Source organism: Homarus americanus, unplaced genomic scaffold (genome assembly GCF_018991925.1).
Source record: "Homarus americanus isolate GMGI-L3 unplaced genomic scaffold, GMGI_Hamer_2.0 scaffold40248, whole genome shotgun sequence".
Lineage (NCBI taxonomy): Eukaryota > Metazoa > Arthropoda > Malacostraca > Decapoda > Nephropidae > Homarus > Homarus americanus.
In genome coordinates this window covers 2,469,120-2,490,168 of record NW_024712526.1, presented here as the reverse complement: position 1 = coordinate 2,490,168, position 21,049 = coordinate 2,469,120, and the positions used below count along the sequence as shown (strand labels likewise).

The 21,049-nt window shown below is 43.8% G+C and overlaps 1 protein-coding gene across 4 annotated transcripts in view; it reads right to left on the bottom strand.

Moving 5' to 3' along the window:
* The window catches only part of LOC121860822 (fatty-acid amide hydrolase 2-like), a 72,202-nt gene extending 62,612 nt beyond the window's left edge, over positions 1-9,590 (bottom strand). For 3 of the 4 annotated variants that reach the window (XM_042358212.1, XM_042358225.1, XM_042358227.1), the window contains exon 1: positions 9,551-9,590. The gene's annotated coding sequence lies outside the window, so the exon portion shown is untranslated. Of the gene's footprint in view, positions 1-2,735; positions 3,531-9,550 lie in introns of those variants that run through there. The other variant, XM_042358219.1, reaches the window with a different exon arrangement.
* Between the last annotated feature and the right edge of the window lie 11,459 nt (positions 9,591-21,049).

Sequence of the window (21,049 nt, the reverse complement as noted above, 5' to 3'; positions counted from 1 at the left end):
AAAACCCCAGGGTGTTCAAGCAACAGAAAGTAAGAACAAAGCTTTGGAGCATTGGAAGTCCAACCAGAAGGCATGTATGCAGACAGCTCTTAATGAATGGGCTGTTGATGTTTTGCCTTTCTGTCAAGAGGCAACTAACCACCAATAAACTCCTTTAAAGGCTCTTTCTCCTCATGGATAGCTCCGGTCATGACCCTGAACCCACCAGAAATTTGGAGTATCAATTTGACTTTGTGAAAGTGTGTTGTTTTTGCCTCTCAACACTACATCAATCAACTGTCAATGGACCAGAATGATCAGCAGCTTAAGAAGTTGTACATGAAGAAAATGCTAGAGGTGTCACAGGCAACTTCCAATGATCCTGAACTAACACTGAAAAGTTCTGAAGACACAATCCAACATCCTGGAGGCTGTAAAATTGATTGAGCCATCATGCAAGAAGTTCCACCAGATCCCCAGTAGTCCATAGATTTTGAGGGATTTGAGGAAGAAACAGAGTTGACCGGAAGATTGTGTCCATTGGTCTGTCATTGGGCCTTAAAGGAGGAGAGATGTGGAAGAGCTTGTGATGTCTCTCAGAGGAGGAAACTTACCCTGATGACTTGAAGCAACTGGATGAGATGTTACGGGTAGAGGCTGACAGTGGTGAGGAGGAAATTGAAAGTGATGACTACATGTCAGTTATATATAATATATATTATATATAATATATATTATATATAATATATATTATATATAATATATATTATATATTATATATATTATATATAATATATAATATATATTATATATATTATATATATATATATTATATATTATATATATATATTATATATACTGTATATATATATATATATATATATATATATATATATATATATTATATATATATATTATATATATATTATATATATATATATATATATATATATATATATATATATATATATATTATATATATATATATATATATATATATATATATATATATATATATATATATATATATCTCAATCAACTGACAGTTCCAAGTATATCTCGGGGACCAGACGGGGTGACAGTACTCCAGAGGGGGAAGCACTTCACTCTTGAAGGTCATTACGAGGGACGGACCATCTAGATATCTGAACATCCTTCTTATAAGACCCAATAATTTACTTGCCTGATTTACCTTCTTCTCGCAATGGCCTGAAAACTTCAGCTCATTGTCAGCATACACACCTAGGGCAGGTTCTATGCATTGTCGTTTCCATTTTTGTGTTTAATATCATGATATTAGTGTGTACAAAAAATTTCAACTGATTCGGACAATTCCTTCTGGTGGTCACCCTCTTCTACACCTTTGCCTCAATCTTTATTAGTTTAGCTGAGTATTAGGTTTGGTTTGGTTAGTTTAACTTTCAAATAAACCTCTTTTTAACACATTGCTATAACTAGGGGTATTATTGCATTTTCTCACCCCACATTCCTACCCCTAATCTATTATCATATTCGAATAAGACGTCTAATTGTAAGATAATTTTCTTCTATTACATTACCGGCGGAAATGTATAATAATGGAGATAGCGTATCCAAATTTTCTCTATTTTCTTCCATTAATCTTCCGCCATTATCGCCTACTTCACCTCCCACGCTGCGTGTCTCCTTCATAAATCATCACGCGCATGCGTTCCCGTACCCGTCACACGGCCAATCAAAAGCGCCTTTTGGGGGGCAACCAATTAAAATGATTTGTGGTTTAATTCGCAGAATTTTTGACCCAATCAAATTCGATTTTTATTTTGGGTCTCATATTTCCAAATTCAAATTCATTTCCAACCATGGAAGTCTGCGATGGGTGTCACTTCAATTATATGGAGCTGATTGCGAGTTTTTGGAAAAAACAAAGAAGCTATAACATTTTTTCGATCTCATGGAGTTCTCCCGACCTCAGTAAATTGTCCTAAGTGCAAGAACGAATGTAAATATTGTCAAGACCAACATATGTGGCATTGTGGTAACCCGTCCCTTATCCCAAAGACAAAGAAGAGACGGCTAATAAGGTAAGAAATAAGGAATTCCATCATATGGTGAGAGTCAGTTTAGGTTAGGTTAGGTTTGGTTTATGTCTTTCTAGTGTTTTTTTGTGTATTTTGTATTAGCTTAGCCATTATTTTTTTTTCGGAAAACGCCCCACGAAAAAAAAATGATAAAAAACCCGGCCAATTTCCGACAGAAATGAAGATCAAAATCGGTCTAAATACACATAAATACACTATAAAAATATATTTTTGACTTTCTAACAGAGTTGGGTGTGCTTATGCAAATTTACCTAACTAGGACAGTATCCACTATAAAACACAGTGAAATTACAGCATTTTAAAATTCATCTTCAATGAAAAATCAGCAGCTGTGTAGTTGTCAACAAATACCCTCCATTGCATTAAGCATCAAATATTAAGCAAAATGAGTCATGTCCCCTTTTGTAGCCCAACTAAAGCAGATTTTCTTGACATGTAAGTAAATATCTACATGTGCAGCAGTAAAATCAGAATACTCAAAGAAAACGAAATAGGGACACTCTCAAATACTGTGGTCAAGTATATGATGAAGGGCTTTGTCCGGTGTGACCTTACCAGACATGTCACAAACTCTCTACACCCAGTTTCCTCCAGTACTAACATTGGACCCACGGGAAGGATAGCCTTTTACAGCTGATATAACTACTTATACAATATCTTTCCATCACTACTTACCTCCCCGGCGTTACCAACTTGTTTTTATCACATTAATGGTTATGCCGTTCTACGAAGACAACTTATTAAAACAATACATGTGATAATATAAGCACCACCACAACAATATCAATCACTGCAGAAAAAATAGTTCTTGAATAAATAGCAAAATTATAAAGGCTTATATACGACCTTTCACAAGATATACATCAAATTATAATACCTGGTCATGGAAGAAATCACGCAGAATACTAATGCAAGTTTGACATCACACAGGTCACCATACATCAATTATAAACTGAAACATCGCTTTTTCATTTAAATAAAATATTTAGTTACTGTCAGGCCTATTATCATTACACATGTAGAACCTTGTAAGAATGCAGATTATTTTCTTGAACATAAAATGGAGGAAATCATGGAAATGTGTTTAACATAACGAAATGCAAGAACCTACACGTAGGATATAACAACCCTAATCACAATTATTCTGTTAATAACACTTTCCTGGTTACTGTCGATAAGGAGAAACATCTTGGCGTCGTGATAGATCTTTCACGAGAAAAGCAAACCGAGATTTAGGAATTACAGTTTAAACTTACTCAACTTTAAGGAGTACCTTCGAATACAAAGAAGGGGTAATGCTCCTTCAACTTATATACTGTACATCTCACGTACTGTACTATACACTACGTCTCAGTCTGGATTACTTTTTCTTTTTCTTTCTTTTGTCCTCTTTAAGGTGTTATGCTTAGTTGAGTAAGTGCTCTGGATTGTAGTGTTAGAAGTTCTCTTACATTTCTTATGTTATGTTTTGTTATTTACTTTTATCCTCTTCACCACTGATCGGCTCGTTAGCCGCTTGGGCGATCGGTCACGCACTGTTGGTAAGTACTGGGCATGCACCGGCTCCTGAATGTACCTGAACCTACTTCAGTGTTGGTCAAGTCTGATCTTGAAAGAGCTCTCACTCGGTGCCGTCACAACACTTTCTGGTAGATTGTTCCAAGAGTTCACAACTCTCACTCCGAAAAAGTTTGCCCTCACAGTTTTCTGGACTTGCGGCTTCTTCAATCTTGGGCTGTGACCCCTTGTGGGGCGAGCGTCCGCCAGCTCCAAGTAAGGACACTAGACTGAGTGGTGCCCCTTGAGATGCTTATACACCTCAATTAGGTCGCTCCTTGCCCCAGGGGCGCAACTAGAAATTGAGTAGGGGTGGGGGGTTCAAAATTACTGAGCATAATGCAATTATCATAGGATTATATAAATTTTCGAGCAAATGTATTATAGCTAACTATAACAGTAATAATACACTGTGGGGAACAGGTTGTTTGGGTTCACACTCAGGATGGGATGGAGAAAGGAAACTCACAATGTGCTCTCTGTATACATGTTGTATTGGATGTACAGTGCAGCTTGGTGCTGGGAAGTGGCAGCGTGGTTACAAGCGTGATGTAGAGAGAGCTGGTTGGTGAGGGTGCTCAGAGGAGGACCAGCTTGTGGGTCGCCATGCTCGCCGGCGGGAGCGAGGGCCGCCAGGCAGCGGCGGAGGAGGTGTAGCTTGCTGCAGCTGTAGCTAGAAGAAGAGAGAGCTGGTTGGTGAGGATGCTCAGAGGAGGACAGCTTGTGGGTCGCCATGCTCTCCGGCGGGAGGTGGACCGCCAGGCAGGCGGAGGAGGAGGAGGTGTTGCTGGCTGGTTGGTGTAGGTAGAAAAGAGAGAGGTAACATGAACATGAAATGCTAGTGACAGGGGGGAAGGAGGTTCAAGGGAAGAATAAAGGGAGGATTGAAGTGAATTTTAGGAGGAGAGAATAGGTGCAGTGGCTAAACACCGCTTGCGTGAGGGAGTATAAGTTGGAGGCAGCAGCAACTCGCCTGGACGCGGCCAGGAGGCGGCAGGACAGAGTCAGGCTAGCGTCAGGTCAAGCGTCAGGTGCGTGTTGGGTTGGGCCATGGATTCTCAGTGCTTGGTCGGCTTGATTGTGTGTGTTGTTTTCTTATGTGGAGGAAATGTCTTGGTCTTCTTCTTAGCTTGATGTAGATTTTCTTTTAACTTTCCTCCTCTTCTTGCTCTCTTGAAGTGTCCATTCATTCGTGTTTGGGTCTTGTTGCTAGTCCATAGGTGTGGAAGAAGTCGGAGACGGTGAGGTTGACCACGTGGGCTTCAGCTCCACGGGCCTCGTGGTGTTCTTGATTCTGTGTGGCGGGTGTCTTTTGAGTTTTCTTTTCTTGGTTTTTCTTTTCTGCTGGTTTTTTCTTGTCTTGGGAGCGTACAACAAGGATGGCCTCTTTGTAGCTCAGTTTCTTGTCGAGTCGAGCCTTGGCTATCCTGCATTCCTCCTTCCATTTCGGGCAGGTCCGATCGGCGGAGGAATGTGGGCCGCCACAGGCAGCGCATTTTTTTTACTGTGTTGGGGCAGACCGTGTACATAAGAATGGAGGAAACTGCAGCGGGCCTATTGGCCCTGGGCTGCCGCACAGGGAGCAGGTGTCCTGCGCCTCATACTTGTTTACAGTGTGACCGTAGTGCTGGCATTTGTAACAGCGTTTCGGTCTGCAGTAGGGCTTGACTGGCACAGTTACCCACGCCAGTTGAGCTTCCTTGGGTAAGGTTGTATGGTGTCCGATGAGGGCAGTGGTGTCGGACAGCTTCTTGACAACTTGGAGTTGCCCCTTGAGAAGCTCACTCAGCTCTGCTTGGTCCACGTGGGCAATTTCGGCGTGGGAGATTACTCCCAGCTTCAGGTTGTCCCACTTGTAGGCAATCATTTTAAATGGAATGCCGTTGATGTCTGGGATCTCCGCGAGCTATACGGGCATACCCTTCTCGGCGAAGGTGATCTTGATGTCACCATGGAGCTTCAGTCGTTCCACCTTGGTGACCCCCACGATCTCATTAGTTTCAAAGAACTTCTTGAGAACTAGGAGGTTTAATTTCTTGGGACAGGTCGGCGTATCCGGACGTATTCGCGCCACGTTATCAAACTCGTAACCGTTTATGGTGAGAGAGGGTTAGAGAGTGAGAGAGGTCACCACGAGGTCAGGTCTTAAATAGCGGGGGTAGGCGTGGCTTAATAGTTGACCCCCGCTCCGTGGGCGGCGCTGGTTGAGCTAGACCACGAGGCATACACTGGGGAATTCGTGGGGTCGGCTACTCAGCGACAAACAGCGTTTGCAGGGGAGAAATCCACTACATTGCCAGCACGAGACTGATATGACAACTTACCTTCCGAGAAAAAACGATTGATAGTTGTTTGCTGACTGGTTGACATAGCGTTGTTGAAGGCTGTGGCATCCAAAGTAGATGTAACTACACCAAAAACTAAATGTGAAGTGAGGACGAGAGAAGTGGGAACATGTTCCCTGACCCAGCATGCTCGATTTCCAACGCCGTATTATCGTACGATACAGTTATTCGAAGCACACTTGCGAAATCATCAAATACTGTAGTGAAAATGGATGGAAAAATAATTTATAAATATGTAAAATCTATAGAAAATGTACAATGTAGATGAGAAAATGAAAAAAAAAATAAATTTCAATATTTCACACTGGCAGTGCTGTATATTAAGTGCACTCAGGCGCATGGCAGAGGTGGTGGAAGTTACTGTGGCGTGGGGTGAGGTCAGGTAAGCTGACCCAATCTTCGTGTTACTAAGGTGTCGCCAGGTCAGGTATGGGTTGGTCGCACCATGCAATACCTGGAGGGGGGGGGGGGTCCGGGCAACCAGGAAACTCCCCTGGGTGCGCCACTGCCTTGCCCGTCTATAGTATAAGCTTGGCAAGTTCAGGCGTTCCCATCTCTCAGGGTAGTTGAGGTGCCAAAGTGCAGGCACCAGTCTAGTCCTTTGAACATTTTCAACCAACTGACAGTCCCTAGCATATCTCGGGGGCCAGATGGGGAAGCACTTCACTCTTGAACGACCTTCTTATGAGACCCAATAATTTATTTGCCCGATTTACCTTCTTCTCGCAATGGCCCGAGAACTTCAGCTCATTGTCAACATACAGACCTAGGTCCACCATACATTGTCTCAAATGGTGCAGCTTCTTCATCCCGTTGGGACATATGATACGCCTCCTTACCGTTGGTACGGCCCAGGTGCATCCTCTTACACTTCGTGACATTCAATCTCAACAACCATTCCTTCGACCAATCTTGGAGCTCACAGAGATCCTTCTGCAGTTCTTCACAGTCCGCATTGTTCTTGATTTCCGGAATTAACTTGGCGTCATCGGCAAACATTTGTATGGAGGAGTGTATAACGTCAGGCATGTCATTTATGAAACAAACAAACAACAGCGGGCCCAATACACTGCCCTGTAGTACCCTGCTTGTAACAGATACAGATGATGATTTCGTGCCATTAATCACCACACTCTGCTTGAGGTCATGTACAAAGTCTTCTATCCACGCTAGGACATTTCCCCGAATTCCGTACCCTTCCAGTTTGATTTTCAGCCTTTCGTGGGGTACACTGTCGAAAGCAATTGTGTTAAGCAGGAGCGCCCCGACATAAAACCGTGTTGGCAATCCTTTACAAAGTTGTTTCATAGTAGATGTTCATCGCGGCATCTCTGATAATACTCTCAAGGTCATTCAGATATCTCGACGGCCCGTCCCTCGTAACGATCTTCAAGAGTGAAGTGCTTCCCTATCTGGAGTACTGTCACCCTGTCTGGTCCCCGAGACATGCTATGGACTGTCAAATGGTTGAAAATGTTCAAAGGACTAGACTGGTGCCTGCACTTCTGCACCTAAGCTACCCCGAGAGATTGGAGCGCCTGAACTTGCCTAGTTTATACTACAGACGGGCAAGGGGTGACCTAATTGAGGTGTATAAGCATCTCAAGGGGCACTACTCAGTCGAGTGTCCTTACTTGGAGCTGGCGGACGCTCGCCCCACAAGGGGTCACAGCTCAAGATTGAAGACGTCACAAGTCCAGAAAACTGTGAGGGCAAACTTTTTCGGAGTGAGAGTTGTGAACTCTTGGAACAATCTGCCAGAAAGTGTTGTGACGGCACCGAGTGTGAGCTCTTTCAAGACCAGACTTGACCAACACTGGAGAAGGTTCAGGTATATTCTGGAGTCGGTGCATGCCCAGTACTTGCCATCAGTGCATAACAGAGACGTGACTGATCGCCCAGGAGGCTAACGAGCCGATCAGTGGTGCAGAGGATAAAAGTAAGTAAGTTTACATATTATGCTGGTGAGGCTCACCGGTCTATAGTTGTTCGTGGAGTGACGATCGCCCTTCTTGAAGATAGGACTCACATAAGCCACTTTCCATTCACTGGGGACCTTTTGTTCATCCAGGCATTTACAAAACAGGATCTTCAGGGGCTCGGCAAGCTCGTTGCACAACTCTCTTAGCACTCTAGAATGCACCATGACAGGGCCGGGACTCTTTGGACCTTTAGCCTGGACAGTTTATTTCTAATACCCTCTTCTGTGAGCACAATGTGGGTCAGAGCTGTGTCGAACCTTCTGTCCTCAAATGCAGGAAGGTTAATCGGATCCTCTCTTGTGAACACCAAGGAAAAAAGCTGTTCAATGCCTCAGCTTTATCCTGGTTATAATCTGCGTAACTACCATCTTCAAGCCTTAGGTCTCATCCTCCAACACGCGTTTTTAATTTCGACTTTGCATAGCGGTAAAACGCCTTTGGGTTTGACTTGACCTCGCTTGCAACCCGCCTCTGGAACTCCTTTTCAGCCCTTCTACACTCTGCCTTTGCTTGGTTTCTGGCTCTTGCATACATCCTCCTGTCCTGCTCATCGTTTGACCCAACCCACGTCTTGAATTTCTGGGTTTTCTTCTTAACTTTGTCGACTGTCGCATTGTTCATGTGTAGGGGTCCCCTCGTATTCCTAGAGGCACTGGGTTTGGTCTTGGGTATATATTTATCGATCAAATGGGTCACTTTACTAGTTATGATATTCAGCGTAGTGTCTGCGTTCTTGTGCCTTAATGAGTCGGGCCAGTGGATACCCCTCATCTCTTCCCTCATCCCGTTGCAATTTCCCTTGTAATATTTGCACCTTGGCCTGGCCTTATCTTTAATTAGGTAACAGTTAAATCTAAATGACAACACTATATGGTGACAGGTGGTAACTGGGCCAAGGTGTTCCAGTTTGGCCACCATACCCCCCTCGTTTGATATGATGAGGTCTAGAGGCTTGGGTGTTTGCTCCATCTGTAATGTGTCGGGTCTCTAACATGTTGGAACAGAAAATTATCTCTCAGAGTTTCTATAAAAAGAGCAGCAGGGTTATTAAAGTCATTTGGGGTGAACTCGTTTCTCCAGTCGATGTCGCCATAGTTAAAGTCCCCCATGAAAAGGAGGTGGCTAGGGTTGAGCATCGCCGCGTTGTTTATTAAGGTTCTTAAGTTCCTTTGATTTAGTGGGCCACAGTTCGGGGATCTGTAGATACACCCGACAATAAGTAAGTCCTCTCCCTTTAATTTAATTTTACACCACTTGGACTCTTCAAAAACATCCTCTCCCTGTACCCTCGCCTGGCTGGCTCTAAGGTCTTGCCTAGCATAGATAACCACACCCCTCTTGCAAGTTTCTTGAGAATGGTTCGTTAAATTAGTCATAGCCAGCAAAATAGAACTCGCATTCCACTGGGTCGATTCTCCTGTTCTTGTACAACAGTTCTACAACTCCTACAATATCGGGTTGGTGTACCTTCAGCAGTGTTTATTTGTGTTAAGCCAATTTTGTTACTTGAAGCTTAGTCATTCTTAATTTGTAATTCCTGTTTATTCTGTTTATTACTATGGATACTGATGTTGCATTAAGTTGAATAAAGTCTCCCAGTGCTTACCTTCGTTTTCATAACACTCTTCACCACTGATCGGCTCGTTAGCCGCTTGGGTGATCGGCCACGTCTCCTTTACACACTGTTGGCAAGTACTGGGCATGCACCGACTCCTGAATATATCGGAACCTGCTCCAGTGTTAGTCAAGTCTGGCCTTGAATGAGCTCACACTCGGTGCTGTCACAACGCGCTCTGGCAGATCGAGTGATCAGAAGCTCCACCATTCTAATATCATTCGGAGTGATGATAAGATGATGCTCAACGGTCGCCTTATCACTCTCCATGATAATGGCTTCTTCATACAGGGAATCGAACATGAAGTTGGCCTGTCCTCCATAACCGTGGTGAAGTGGATATGAAGATGGGAGGAGAGCGATTACCTTAACGACCAATGTAAGTTATAACTGTCTCAGAAGAGGAGTGAGCCATAGCATCATTGATGAATAGAGAATGAGAGACATACATCTTATTCAAAGTTTATTAGCAACCACATTCAGCGTCACTATTTGTGGGTAGTTATGTATGGTTAATGCTAAATGTTGATTTCATTGAAATTGGTAATTTTTAGGTTTCGGTCCGTCCCTCGTTACGACCTTCAAGAGTGAAGTGCTTACCCATCTGGAGTACTGTCATCCCGTCTGGTCCCCGAGATATGCTAGGGACTGTCAGTTGGTTGAAAATGTTCAAAGGAAGGCCTGCACTTCGGCACCTCAGCTACCCTTAGAGACTGGAGTGCCTGAGCTTGCCTAGCTTATACTACAGACGGGCAAGGGGGGACCTAGTTGAGGTGTATACGCATCTCAAGGGACACTACTCAGTCGAGTGTCCTTACTTGGAGCTGGCGGACGTTCTCCCCACTTGGGGTCACTGCTCAAGATTGAAGAAGCCGCAAGTCCAGAAAACTGTGTGGGCAAACATTTTCGGAGTGAGATATGTGAACTCTTGGAACAATCTACCAGAAAGTGTTGTGACGGCACCGAGTGTGAGCTCTTTCAAGACAAGACTTGACCAACACTGGAGCGATGGAAGCAAGTATGCTGACACAGGGCCGAGGGACAGCAGCGCACCCACCACCCGCTCTACCCCACGCCCGGGAGGTGGCACCAGCTCCGCCTATTAGCCGGGAGGAGGCGAGCGCCTTGTAAAAAAATGACATTTCTAACCACACCCTGTAAAATACAGTGTACTTAGCAAATGCTGCAGCTTATGAGAATGGGGGGGGGGGAGGTTACTACTAAGAGCAGACACGTTAACGAGAACAAATTCAGGCTTGAATGTCATGTACAGTACACTAATACTGACACGTTTCTTGATAAGAGAAAGGAGTTTGAAACACTACTGCAGGTACACCAACCAGATATTGTAGGAGTTGTAGAACTGTTGTACAAGAATAGGAAAATCGACCCAGAGGAATGTGAGTTCAGTATTGCTGGATATGACTCATTTACGAACCATTCTCAAGAAACTTGCAAGAGGGGTGTGGTAATCTATGCTAGACAAGACCTTAGAGCCAGCCAGGCGAGGGTACAGGGAGAGGATGTTTTTGAAGAGTCCATGTGGTGTAAAATTAAACTAAAGGGATGGGACTTACTTATCGTCGGGTGTATCTACAGATCCCCAAACTGTGGCCCACTAAATCAAAGGAACTTAAGAACCTTAATAAACAACGCGGCGATGCTCAACCCTAGCCACCTCCTTTTCATGGGGGACTTTAACTATGGCGACATCGACTGGAGAAACGAGTCCACCCCGAATGACTTGAATAACCCTGCTACTCTTTTTGTAGAAACTCTGAGAGATAATTTTCTGTTCCAACATGTTAGAGACCCGACACATTACAGAGGGTAGCAAACACCCAAGCCACTAGACCTCATCATAACAAACGAGGAGGGTATGGTGGCCAAACTGGAACACCTTGCCCCAGTTGGCACCAGTCACCATATAGTGTTGTCATTCAGATTTAACTGTTACCTAGTTCAGGATAAGGCCAGGCCAAGGTGCAAATATTACAAGGTAAATTACAATGGGATGAGGGAAGAGATGAGGGGTATCAACTGGCCTGACTCATTAAGGTACAAGAATGCAGACACTACGCTGAATATCATAACTAGTAAAGTGACCCATTTGATCGATAAATATATACCCAAGACCAAATCCAGTGCCTCTAGGAATACGAGGGGACCCCTACACATGAACCACGCGGCGGTCGACAAAATTAAGAAGAAAACCCAGAAATTCAAGACGGGTTGGGCCAAACGATGAGCAAGACAGGAGGATGTATGCAAGAGCCAGAAACCAAGCAAAGGCAGAGTGAAGGAGTGCTGAAAAAGAGTTCCAGAGGCTGGTTGCAAGCGAGATCAAGTCAAACCCAAAGGCGTTTTATCACTATGCAAAGTCGAAATTGAAAACGCGAGTAGGAGTATCAGACCTGAGGTTGATGGATGGTAGTTACGCAGATTCTGACCAGCATGAAGCTGAGGCATTGAACAGCTTCTTTTCCTCGGTGTTCACAAGAGAGGATGCAACTAACCTTCCTGCGTTTCAGGACAGACGGTTCGACACACCACTGACCAACATTGTGTTCACAGAAGAGAGTATTAGAAATATACTGTCCAGGCTAAAGGTCCATTAGAGTCCCGGACCTGACATGGTGCATCCTAGAGTGCTAAGAGAGTTGTGCAACGAGCTTGCCGATCCCCTGAAGATCCTGTTTTGTAAATGCCTGGATGAACAAATGGTCCCCAGTGAATGGAAAGTGGCTTATATGAGTCCTATCTTCAAGAAGGGCGATCGTCACTCCACGAACAACTATAGACCGGTGAGCCTGACCAGCATAATATGTAAAGTACTTGAGAGTATTATCAGAGATGCCGCAATGGAACATCTATTACGAAACAACCTTGTAAAAGATTGCCAACACGGTTTTATGCCGGGGCGCTCCTGGTTAACACAATTGCTCAAGGTATTGGATATTTGGACCCATATTCTGGAACGGGGTGGTAATATCGACAATATTTACCTAGATTTTGCCAAGGCTTTCGACAGTGTACCCCACGAAAGGCTGAAAATCAAACTGGAAGGGTACGGAATTCGGGGAAATATCCAAGCGTGGATAGAAGACTTTCTACATGACCGCAAGCAGTGTGTGGTGATTAATGGCACGAAATCATCGTCCGTATCTGTCACAAGCGGGGTACCACAGGGCAGTGTGTTGGGCCCGCTGTTGTTTGTTTGTTTCATAAATGACATGCCTGACATTGTACACTCCTCCATACAAATGTTTGCCGATGACGCCACGTTATTTCGGGAAATCAAGAACCAAGCGGACTGTGAAAAGGTGCAATAGAACCTCTGTGGGCTCCAAGAATGGTCGAAGAAATGGCTGCTGAGATTCAATGTCACGAAATGTAAGAGGATGCACCTGGGGCGTACCAACAGTAAGGAGGCGTATCATATGTCACAACGGGATGAAGAAACTGCACCATTTGAGACTGAATGTGAGAAGGATCTAGGTGTGTATGTTGACAATGAGCTGAAGTTCTCGGGCCATTGCGGGAAGAAGGTAAATCAGGCAAATAAATTATTGGATCTTATAAGAAGGTCGTTCAGATATCTAGACGGTCCGTCCCTATTAACAATCTTCAAGGGTGAAGTGCTTCCCCATGTGGAGTACTGTCACCCCGCCTGGTCCCGAAATATGCTAGGGAGTGTCAGTTGGTTGAAAATTTTCAAAGGAGGGACACCAAACTGGTGCCTGCACTTCGGGATCTCAGCTACCCTGACAGATTGGAGCGCCTGAACTTGCCTAGCTTATACTACAGACGGGCAAGGGGAGACCTAATTGAGGTGTATAAGCATCTCAAGGGGCACTACTCAGTCGAGCGTTCTTACTTGGAGCTGGCGGACGCTCGCCCCACAAGGGGTCACAGCTCAAGATTGAAGAAGCCGCAAGTCCAGAAAACTGTGAGGGCAAACTTTTTCGGAGTGAGAGTTGTGAACTCTTGGAACAATCTACCAGAAAGTGTTGTGACGGCACCGCGTGTGAGCTCTTTCAAGATCAAACTTGACCAACACTGGAGCAGGTTCAGGTACATTCAGTTGCCGGTGCATGCCCAGTGCTTGCCAACAGTGCGTAACAGAGACGTGACTGATCGCCCAAGCGGCTAACGAGCCGATCAGTGGTGAAGAGGATAAAAGTAAACTGCTGGTAGCCTTGTTTCTACTGCACTTCCAATAACAGTATAGTGGCACTGCCATTTTATAGGGGATTTTCTTCCTACTATTTTACTTAAATTTCTTTCTCTGTCCCACTACTTTTGAACAACTACTTTTCTTTGACTTAATTTCTTAACTTTTCAAGCCTTCTTTCTTTAAATATTTTTCTTTATTAATTCCATATGTTAGCTATATCTTAGTTACTTTACTTCTCATAGCTACCCCGCTAATCTCTGACCTGTGGTACCATGGCTCAAGGGTTAGGACACGGGGTAACTGTAATACTGGTACCAAGATATGGGAAGGAAGAAAGGTGAATACTGCAGGAGAATGATACGCCCAATATACAATAAAAATGGTTTATTATAAAGAAGCTAGACTTATGACTACTTCAGTGACACATAACCACCAGGATCAACTCCATGGCTCCACTGATTTTTACTTGCCAACAGTGCGTAACAGAGACGTGACCGATCGCCCAAGCGGCTAACGGGCCGATCTGTGGTGAAGAGGATAAAAGTAAAGTAAAAGACCAACACTGGAGCAGGTTCAGGTACATTGAGAAGCCGGTGCATGCCCAGTACTTGCCAACAGTGCGTAACAGAGACGTGACCGATCGCCCAAACGGCTAACGGGCCGATCAGTGGTGAAGAGGATAAAAGTAAAAGTAAAAAAGTACACCTTCCAACATCCACCATTACTTGGTGTACCTTTAAAAATCACACAACACTATACTCTTACATATAGCACACTTGAGCAGCATCAACACAGGTTACCTGATAATTGTAGCTCTTAATTAGTAACAGGACTCTACCAATAGCACCACAACAAATAGCCTCTTTGAGCTACCCTGTTACATTCGCCAAGAAAAAAGTGGCGACCCTCATACTCTGGCTGACTCCAGACAACCATACAACTGAGGCAACTACATACATGGATACTCGGATGAATAACACACCCAAAGTAACTCTACTTATTGGTGGTCTCATTCATAACAATGCTATGAGCTGGTCGTGTTTACTCCTCACGTGAGATCAACAATGGACAGCGAGCACGTTTTGGCCATCTCCTCTGAGCGGTTGGCTGTGCGTGACGCTATCCGATTTTAATGGCCTTCATCCTTCCATACTAGTGTTGGATGTCGTCCTGGCATACAATGACCACCCTTGGTTTATCAGGCACCTGTTATACAGAGGAACAGAGGCTTGGGAGTGAGGCCAGGAGTCCTGCCTGTCCTCTCAGCCAACGCTCAAGACCCCTGAGTTACATAAGAACATAAGAATGGTGGAAACTGCAGCGGGCCTATTGGCCCATACTGGGCAGTCCCGTTTACACCCAACCCCTATTGCTCATATAAGCATCCAACCTATGTTTGAAGCTATCCAGCGTATTCGAGTTAATGATGATATTTGGTAACTTGTTCCATTCATCCACTACTCTGTTTCCAAACCAGTGTTTACCTATTTCGCGCCTAAATCTAAATTTGTCTAATTTAAAACTATTGTTACAAGTTCGCTCCTGGTTGGATAGTTTGAGTACCTTTGTAATGTCCCCTTTGTTTAGCCCTGACTTCCATTTATACACCTCTATCAGGTCGCCCCTCGCTCTACGTCTCTCGAGGGAGTGCAAATTAAGATGCTTAAACCTGTCTCTGTACTCAAGGTTCCTAATGCCCGGGATTAGTCTTGTCATTCTCCTCTGAATTCTTTCCAAGGATTCTATATCCATTCTGTAATATGGTGACCAGAACTGAACTGAGTAATCCAGGTGTGGTCTCACAAGCCCAAGATACAGTTTTAGGATGACCTCGCTAGTCTTGTAACTAACACTCCTTTGTATGAACCCAAGTACTTTATTAGCCTTGTTACGAGCAAAAACACATTGTTTACGTGGCTTAAGGTTCTTGCTTATCATTACTCCTAAATCTCCCTCGCAGTCGGATTTCTCAATGGCATCGTTATTCATCTGGTAACTGGTTTCCCTGTTTACATCTCCTACACCGAGTACTTTACATTTGTCCACGTTGAATTTCATCTGCCATTTTTCAGACCATTCGAAAAATTTGTTTAGATCTTCCTGTAGTTTTGCAGAGTCCTCGTCGGATTTAATAACACGTCCTATTTTAGTGTCATCAGCAAATTTACTTATGTTGCTGTCTATGCCGATATCTATGTCGTTTACGTATATAAAAAATAATAATGGTCCAAGTACTGAGCCTTGGGGAACTCCACTAGTGACGTTGCTCCAATGGGATTTAGTGCTGTTAATGCTCACTCACTGTTTCCTGTCCTGTAACCACGCCCTAATCCATTTAAGGATATTACCTTTGATGCCATGTGCTTCTACCTTTCTAATTAGTCTTTCGTGAGGGACTCTGTCGAAGGCTTTGCTAAAGTCGAGATATACCACATCATAATTGTGCCCCTCGTCCACCGATTCAAAAACTGATGAAAATTTTTTTAATAAATTAGTTAGACATGAACGCCCACTTGTGAAGCCATGCTGGGAATCATTGATCAATCGGTGCTTCTCCAGGTGATTTCGAATAGAGTTTGAAATGATTGCTTCCAGTAATTTGCCTACTATTGATGTTAGACTGATTGGGCGGTAGTTAGAGGATAGTGATCTATCCCCCTTCTTGAAAATCGGTATTACATTCGCTATCCTCCAGGATTCTGGTACTACACCTGTTTTTAAGGACATGTTAAACAACTTTGCTAAGGGCATACTAAGCTCTTCCTTACATTCCTTTATTACTCTGGCAAATATCTCATCAGGACCAGGTGACTTATTAGGCTTTAGTTTGTCTATTTACTTACTAACATCGTTACTAGTCACTACTATCTCGCTTAATTTGTTTTCTTCACTATCTCTGAATAGAGTCGGTGCCTCGGGTATCATGTTTAAATTTTCGGTGGTGAAAACTGTTGAAAGATATTTATTCAGATTATTGCTCATTTCTCCGTTGTTATCAGTTAGCTCGCTGGTATCTGACCGGATTGGTCCAATCTTTTCTTGTGTTTTAGTTTGATACATTTGGTAGAATCCTTTGGGGTTTGTCTACGCCTCCCTTGCTATCCTTACCTCAATATTCCTCTTAGCTTTCCTTATCTCGGTTTTAACCCTACTCGCCAATACCTTATAATAATCCCGGAGGAAAATTTCCCCACGATTTATCCTTCTACCTATAGCCTTCCTTTGGCCAATGATGTTCTTTAAATAATTATTTATCCATTTAGGGTCATTGTTGTCTGATCTGAGTTTTTGTATGGCATGTTCTGCCTTTGTGCATAAAGTAACTCATTATTTAAAATGTCGTGGAACTTGGCAATCTCAGATCTCGTTATCAGGTCAGTCTCAACCGTCAGGTCTCCTGGTACGGAGAGGTCGCCCTCTGTGGGTACATTGAGTGAGGTAACCTCATGCGAGGTCATGTAGCTCACCCCCAAGCATGACACCCCCTCCCTCAGCTGACTCTTCAAACTGTCAAAATTTGTCCTTCTGAAATCTGATACTTTAGTGGAATTTTCCTTATGTCTGCCCTGAAAATCTAACTGGATTCTAATTTCTTTGTGATCGCTGTTTGCAAGCTTGTTCCCTACTTCGACATTGCTAATGAGGTTTTCTCTGTTCGACAGAACTAAATCGAGTACTGTATATTATTACCCTGGGGGGTTTGGTTATATGTTGACTTAGGAAACAGTCCTGGATTGTTTCGAGAAAATCCTCTGATTCTGAGTTACCCGTAAGGTCAGTCCAATCTATTTGGTCTAGGTTAAAGTCGCCTACTATACAGACTTTGTTGTGTAAGGAAGCCATGCGCACTTCATCCCAGATAAGTCGCTCATTTACTCTATCAAGATTGGGAGGTCTATATATTACTCCTGTGATTAATTTTTCCCTGCCGTCGATTAATTCTATCCAAATTGTTTCTGTATTCCGCTCAATTTTTATTTCCTTATTTATTTCACACTTCAGATTATCCCTGACATAGATTGCTACTCCGCCTCCTTTCCTGGTCTGCCTATCGGTATGGACCAATTTGTAACCCGCAATTTGGTATTCGACCGGTAACTCAGGTGAGTCTAGGTTGATCCATGTTTCAGTGAATGCTATTATATCAATTTTTTCGGTACATACCAAGGCCCTAATATCATCCATTTTGTTTCTCATATTTCTACTGTTTGCATAGTAGACATTTAAGTTAGTCGTGTTCTGAGTCCTCCCTTTACCGCGTTTAGGTTTAAACTCCCTGTCTAATTTAGTTTTGTCATCATTCCTAACACTATTTCCCTGTAATCTTTCACTTTGTTTACCTGCTCCCACTGCAGTCTCCTCCACCCCCGTGCCCATATGTTCCCCTAGCAGTTTAAAGACTTCGATATCTTTTGAACTGCCCCCTCTAGAGACCCAGCCAGGGTTGCCACCCCATCCCGAGACAGGTATACCCCATCCCTAGCATAAAGGTCACTTCTGCCGTAGAAGTTGTTCCAATTGTCAATGAATGGGACTGATATTGACTTGCAATATCTGTCAAGATGGCCGTTGACACCAACTGCCCTTGACAACCCCTGAGCCACTTGGCGTCATTCTGACCACCCCTGGGCCACTTGGCGTCATTCTGACCACCCCTGGGCCACTTGGCGTCATTCTGACCACCCCTGAGCCACTTGGCGTCATTCTGTGCACCCCTGAGCCACTTGGCGTCATTCTGAGCACACCTGAGCCACTTGGCGTCATTCTGAGCACCCCTGAGCCACTTTTCGTCATTCTGAGCACCCCTGAGCCACTTGGCATCAATCTGAGCATCCCTGAGCCACTTGGCGTCAATCTGAGCACCCCTGAGCCACTTGGCGTCAATCTGAGCACCCATGAGCCACTTGGCGTCAATCTGAGCACCCCTGAGCCACTTGGCATCCTTGTGAACACCTGTGAGCCACTTGACATCAAAGTAGGGAGGGCCAGGCACGGATCGAGGTACTGTAGTGGTAGTAACGACGTCGGTTTGGGATGTTCAATCATCAATGCCAAGGCTGAAACTTGCTTAGCTCAGCTGCTAAATCAAAGTCATATAAACACCGACTGTAACATCCAGTCTGAAGAAAAATACCATTGTAGTTATGTCCCACGTCCTGCAATAAACTCCACATGCTAAAAAAAGGACAAACACGAGGACTGGTTGGCTGCCGGTTCAGTGGTCCCGGGCTGATCTTCATTGAGCAGGTCATGTGTTGCTGATACCCGGCGTGGGTCAATATACAGTAATTTAACCGTATCACCACCAGCTTGTAAAATCCTAAATGGCTCAAAATTATCCAAATCATGGGGACTTCTGTATTCCTATCCAATCTCAACCTGCCTGGGATACGTGACGCCCAGTCTACGCAGCAGACGCACTGGGTCGACTCGTAATTTCAAAGTTGTACTCGGAAAGCCGAGTTAGTTTATTACGTACACCCCCAAGTGTACTCCAAGTTAAAAAGATATCCAGGCGTCTTCTATCGTATGTCTGCCCTTACATTTTAGACTGGTTTATACAACCGAGTACAACTGAGCCACTAGGGTCTGCGAGACCCACTTTCGCTTCCCAGTATTTTTCTGCCTGTTTACAGTAACAGTTAAATGCATGAATGAGGTGTGCGGGAAGGGGGTCCAGCAAAACACCAGGAGCAATACTGGTTCCAAATGAGCTATAGCTGACACTACTCAAACGTGTCACCATCTCCCCTTGACCACCGAAGGGTCAAGACGTACCTGGCGCTCCTCTGGGAGCAGCCAGGTCAACAGTGTTGAACAGTGCTTAAGTTAGTGAGAACAACTCAACAGTAACACCATCTGCGAGGGAATTACTACACCACGGGAATTACTACATCAGACTCCTTTACTGTGCACATTGGAGTGTGAAAAATCAGGCTATGAGCTTACATGAATTTTCTAAGATTGACTTTTTAAACTAAGCAGTGACTGAGCTTTGAAAGGCGAGAATTAAACTGACTTCAAGTCCTAAGAATGACAGTGTATATTGGGTACAGCTTCGCAAGCAGATAATGAAATTTTTCCGTTATATTCCAGTGATAAGCAAAAGTCTTGTTGACATTTCAGAACACTATGTACTTTCTAGAATACAAGAGTGACAGTAATTTACATACTTTCATCGGATTCTCCAATGTTCATAGATCAGAAAGATATGACTTCAGTTTTGAATTGCTATCCCATAAGTACAAAAGAAATATAAAGGTTTACAGCTGGTGGATGAGTACTCAAAACCCATCGTCTTAACACGATATACTCTATACATAAAGATATATGATGCATTCAACATATACTCAATACACCTAGAATGCTTTCTCTCAATGTAGGTATATCTGATTTGCTTTACTTTATACTTTTATCCTCTTTACCACTGATCGGCTCATTAGCCGCTTGGGCGATCGGTCACGTCTCTGTCACGCACTGTTGGCAAGTACTAGTTATGTACTGGCTCTCTGTTATGCACTGTTGGCAGGTCCTGGTAGTACATATGAATAATGTACTCACAACCCACATAACAAACGTTATTACTGGTCGTATCAATATTTATGGGTCAATACTCAACATGGGATAACTATGTCTGCTAATTATCCCCAATTAGGTACAACAATAATAGGTATGACTCAGCTGGTAGTACATATGAATGATGTACTCACAACCCACATAACAAACTTTATTACTGGTGATACCAATATTTATGGGTTCATTACTCAACATGGGATAACTATATTTCTGCTAATTATCCCCTCCCAATAGATTCATGATTTTGTGCCATTAATCACCACACACTGCTTGCAGTCACGTAGAAAGTCTTCTGTCCATGCTAGGACATTTTCCCGAATTCCGTACCCTTCCAGTATGATTTTCAGCCTTTCGTGGGGTACACTGTCGAAAGCCTTGGCAAAATCTAGGTACATATTGTCAATATTACCACCCCGTTCCAGAATATGGGTCTAAATATACAATACCTTGAGCAATTGTGTTTAGCAGGAGCGCCCCGGTATAAAACCATGTTGGGAATCCTTTACAAGGTCGTTTCGTAGTAGATGTTCCATCGCAGCATCATTGATAATGCTCTCAAGTACTTTACATATTATGCTGGTCAGGCTCACCGGTCTATAGTTGTTTGTGGAGTGTTGATCGCCACTTTCCATTCACTGGGGACCTTTTGTTCATCCAGGCATTTACAAAACAGGATCTTCAGGGGCTCGGCAAGCTCGTTGCACAACTCTCTTAGCACTCTGGGATGCACCATGTCA